Genomic DNA, 5,198 nt, shown 5'->3' on the forward strand with positions numbered 1-5,198 from the left:
TACTTACTTAGGCTTTCTCATTTTTTCTATTTTGGAAAATATCTCCATTCCCATATCCTTTTAACATCTTTTGCATTCTCATTTTCTTTTTTAAAAAACAATTGTGATACATAATAGCATTAACAAATAAATTTTCCATCTGTTGTGAGACTTCTTTTCCTGGGGATGCTAAGCAATGCTTATTCCCTTTTAAAGTCCTAGTGTCAAGCCAATGTTTGATTAAAGTTTTACTGGGGAACCAATGTATTTATTGAGCTTACTTTCCAAGATAACTGAGGGGTTGCTGAGGTGTGTGTATGACCTGAGGGTATGCACACTGGAAAGCCTTTACCCAGCATAGGTCATGCCTTCTTTTCCTAGCCTTCCTCAGATTGTATACTTTAGCCCTCCCCAGATCCAGGAGGCCAAGTGTGATTAGGGTCAAATTACATACAGTTGGCTGGGAAGAGTGGCTAGATAATCCAGTGAGGGTCCAATGACCCTGCTTGGCCATCCTTTAATGAATGAGCACAACTGTCAACAAGCCCAATTGTGTCATGTTTAGTGATAAGGCTCAGCTGAAGTCGTGATGATGGTAGTTATTTCATACAGAAGGGACTGCTATATAGCGTCATATTATTAGGCAGATCTTTCTGAGTTTGAGGCCAGCCTGGTCTACATAGTGAGTTCCAGGACAGCTGGGGCTACAAGGAGACCCTGTCTCAAAAAAGACAAAAAAAAAAGGACCTGGAATTTAAAAGGATTTGGTGCTAGGATCCACATATGAGGGAGAACATACATCGTTTGTTTTTCCAAGTCTGTGTTACTTCACGTAGTATAACAGTTTCTAGATCTATCCATTTACCTGCAAATTTCATTATTTCATCTTTCTTTACTGCTGAATAGAGCTCCATTGTGTAAATATACCACATTTTTGTTAACCACTCATCAGTTGAGGGACACTTAGGTTGCTTCCATCTTTTAGCCATCTCTTAGCTATTGTGAAAAGAGCGGCAACAAACATGGTTGTACAAGTGTCTCTACAATAGGATGAGTCCTTTGAGTGTACCAAGGAGTGGTACAACCGGATCATATGTTAGGTTTATTTTTAGTTTTTTAAGAGTTCTCTGCATGTTTTCTGTAGAGGTTGCATGAGTTTGCAATCCCACCAGCAGTGAATGAGCATTCCCCTTTCTCCACATCCTCGCCAGCATTTGGTATCATTTGTTCTCTTCATCCTAGTCAGGCTGATTGGGGTAAGGTGATACCTTAGGGTGGTTGTAATTTGCATTTCCCTAATTTCTAATGATGTAGAACACTTTTGAGATGTTTGTTAACCATCTTTATTTCTTCCTTTGAGAACTCTTGTTTAGATCTTCAGCCCACCTTTTGGTTTCTCAATTCTTTGTTTTGTGAGTTCGTTATATATTCTGGATGTTAAACCTTTATCAAATGTGTCACTGGTGAAGATTTTTTCCTATTCTGTGGATTTTCTCTTCACTTTTTTGATTGTGTCTTTTGCTGTACAGAAGCTCTTTAGGTTAATGAGGTCCCACTTGTTGATTGCTGACCTTAATTGCTAAGCAGCTTCTGTCCAATTTAGAAAATCCTTTCCTACACCTATATCTTGTAAGTTACTGCCAATATTTTCTTCTAATAGTTTCAGGGTTTCCAGTTTCACATTGAGGTCTTTGATCCATTTGGAGTTGACTTTTGTGCAAGATGAAAGGTAAGTATCTAGTTTCATTCTTCTGCAGGTGGAGATCCAGTTTTGCCAGCACCATTTGTTGAAGATGCCATCTTTCCTCCATTGTGTGTTCTTGGCACCTTTGTCATATATTGGGAGGCTGAAATTTCGTGTACTCAGGTTTGAATCTTCAATGATGCTTCATTTATCTATGTGTCTATTTTTGTGCCAGTACCATGTTGCTTTTATGACTGTAACTCTGTAGTATACTTTGAGATCTGGTATAGTAAGCCCCTCAGTGTTGTTCTTTGTGCTCAGGGTTGCTTTGGCTATGCATATGCATTTAAGGATAGTTTTTTCTAATTCTGTGAAGTATGTCATGGGGATTTTGATTGGGATTGCATTGAATCTATATATTGCTTTTGGTAGGATGGTCATTTTCACAATATTAATTCTTCCAATCTATGAGCATGGGAGGTCCTTCCATCTTCTGATGTCTTCCTCAATCCCTTTCATTTTTTTGTCTTTTTTTTTTTGAGACAGGGTCTCCTTGTAGCCCCAGCTGTCCTGAAACTATGTACACCAGGCTGGCCATGAATTCACAAAGATGGGCCTGCCTCTGCTTCCCAAGTGCTGGGATAAAAGGCATGTGCCACCACACCCGGCTACTGGCTTTGGTCAGGTTTATTCCCAGATATTTTTTTTTGCAGTTATTGTGAAGGAGAATGTTTCCATGTACTCTTTCTCTGATTGCTTGTTATTGGTGTATAGAAAGCCTTCAGATTTTGTAGATTAATTTTGTAATCTGCCACTTTACTGAATGTGTTAATAATTTCTAGGAGTTTGCGCATGGAATTTTTGGCATCCCTTAGATATATTATCATATCATCTGAAAAAGGGATAATTTGAGCTCCTCTTTTCCAATTATTACTCCTTTAATTTCCTTCTCTTGTCTTATTGCTCTTGCAAGAGTTTCAAGTACCATGTTAAAGAGAAGTTGGGATAGTGGGCAACCTTGTCTGGTTCCTGATTTCAATGGGAATGCTTCCAGTTTTTCTCCATTTAGAATGATGTTGGCTGTGGGTTTGTTATATATGTGACAATGTGTTTTTGTGTTTGAGTCCATTTATATGATTAATGACATTTATCGACTTGTGTATATTGAACCATCCCTGCATCTCTGGGATAAAGCCTACTTGATCAGGGTGAATGATCTTTTTAATGTATGTCTTTATGTGGTTTGTAAGTATTTATTTTGTTGAGAATTTTTGCACCGATGTTCATTGAATATGGGTGTATAGTTCTCTTTTTTTGTTGCATCTTTACCCGGTTTGGGTATTAGAGTGATGCTGGCTTCACAGAAGGAATTTGGGAGTTCTCCCTTTGTTTCTATTGTTTTGAATAATTTAAGTAGTATTGGTTGGAGATCTTCTTTAAATGTCTGATAGAATTCTGCTGTAAATCCATCTGGGCCTGGGCTTTTATTAGTTGGGAGGCTTTGTATTACTGTTTCAATTTCCTTATATGTTATGGGTCAGTTTAACCTGTTGATCTCTTCTTGGTTTAACTTTGGTGGTTCCCCTGATTTCAGATATCCATCCATTTCTTTTAGATTTTCAGATTTAAAATATTGTATTTATAATGGAATATTTAAAAATATTCCATTATAATGGTCTGGCTTTTTTGGGTTTCTGTTGTGATGGTTCCCCTTTCATCTCTGATTTTGTTGATTTGGATTTGTTCTTTCTTTCTTTCTTTCTTTCTTTCTTTCTTTCTTTCTTTCTTTCTTTCTTTCTTTCTGATCAACCTGGCCAAACCAGGGAGGAGCAGTCCTTAATGGGGTGGCTGGTTAAAGGCATTAAACATACATGGTTGTCACCAAGTGATACTAACATGATTAGCAGGGGCTGGAGGACTATAAAGGAGGGGCAGGCATTACTGAGAGAACTAGGTATCGGTAAAGCAATATATGATGTCCAGTTCACTGGGCCAGATAAGACTGAATTCACCACAGATATGAAGGAAAGCCTAATTCAACTGGGACCTCGAAAATGGTATGGGGCTTTAATGGTTTTACTAAGCCCTTTGATGGGACAGGATCTTTATAAAGTAAGAGAGGCTTTAAGCAAATCTAAATGATTCTGACCAACATGTAAAACTTGTCTGTAAAATAACAGAACACCCTCTAAGAGATATAAAAAAGACCAGACTGAAGAAATAGTCCACTTGGGTTACTCGAAGACAAATTTGGCAAGACTTACGTCAAGTGAAAATCCCCAGAGAAAAAATTGATAGAAAACCAAATTTGGTACTAAGGCATTTCTGGAAGGTTTTAAAGCCAGAAGAACCATTTACAAAGAACATTCGAAGGATAACAACTGTACAAGGGGTGGTTAAGAACCCAAAAGGATTAAATAAGATGCATTTCTCTTCTGATAAAGGCTATACTAGGGGTGGAAGCAGCTTTTCCCACCAAGTTCTCCCCCAGAAACCTGGTGTGGTCAATGGGATGATGACAGATATGGCTACAGTCAGGAGGCAGACCCAGAGCCTGTCTGTCTCAGGGAACCAAAAGGTGCAGCAGGGACAGGAGAAGCCCCCTGGTTCTTTAGCCCAGTGCAGGGTCAGGCCATAGGAGCCAACACCTGTAAGTATATTAACCAAATTAATGCCTTGTACCCATGCTATGATACCTAACAAGGATCTATGGAGAAAACAGTTAATACAAATGGACAAAACCTTTTCATGCTTTGTGAGACCTTGTCTATGAGTGATTTAGTATATGTTAACCTTCCTTCAAGTGTTTTATAGATGTGAAGCCCATTTGAAAGATACCTGAAGAAGCAAAGACCAGCTATAGACAACTGTTAAGAAAATTTACAGTACCAGGGGTGGGTTGCCCCCCTATGAGCTGTTGGTCAGAGAGAGATCCTTGAGGTCCTCCAATTCACCAAGGCTATTGCCACTAATGTTGGTTGTACACTAGAAAGGTTGATAAGGCCATGTTGCTGAGGACACTGCAACATTGATAAGTCAGCTGTAATTCTGATGGGCTTTCCTTCATATGTGATTTATTGTTTTTCTTTTGCTGCTTTCAGTATTCTCTCTTTGTTCTGTACATTTAGTGTTTTTACTGTGATATGTCGTGGGGAGTTTCTTTTCTGCTGATCCTATTTGGTGTTCTATGTGCTTCCTGTACTTGTATGGGGATGTCTTTCCTTAATTTCAGGAAATTCTTTTCTACAATCCTGTTTAAGATCTGGTCAACACCATTAACCTGACATTCTCCTTCCTCTATTCCCATGATCCATAGATTTGGTCCTTTCATGGTTTCCCACATCTGTTGCATATTCCATTCCTCTGTGTTTTTTTTTTTTAATTTTCCATAATCTTTGCTTGAGTGGTTCAGTTCTTCAACTTTATCCTCCAGTGTTGATATTCTGTTTTCCATTTCATTCATTTTTTTGCTGCTTTCAGTATTCTCGCTTTGTTCTGTCCATTTAGTGTTTTTACTATGATATGTCGTGGGGAG

The 5,198-nt window shown here is 38.5% G+C and overlaps 1 long non-coding RNA gene across 5 annotated transcripts in view; it reads left to right on the top strand.

The window, feature by feature from the left end:
- The window catches only part of LOC103747101, an 11,251-nt gene that overhangs the window by 456 nt on the left and 5,597 nt on the right, over positions 1-5,198 (top strand). For 3 of the 5 annotated variants that reach the window (XR_003846481.1, XR_003846483.1, XR_607829.3), the window contains exon 2: positions 1,737-1,846. The exons of 1 other annotated variant lie outside the window; for it this stretch is intronic. This is a non-coding gene — a long non-coding RNA (uncharacterized LOC103747101). Of the gene's footprint in view, positions 1-1,639; positions 1,709-1,736; positions 1,847-5,198 lie in introns of all 5 variants that reach the window. One more of the 5 variants, XR_003846482.1, reaches the window with a different exon arrangement.

Source organism: Nannospalax galili, unplaced genomic scaffold, assembly GCF_000622305.1.
Source record: "Nannospalax galili isolate Female #2095 unplaced genomic scaffold, S.galili_v1.0 scaffold1465, whole genome shotgun sequence".
Lineage (NCBI taxonomy): Eukaryota > Metazoa > Chordata > Mammalia > Rodentia > Spalacidae > Nannospalax > Nannospalax galili.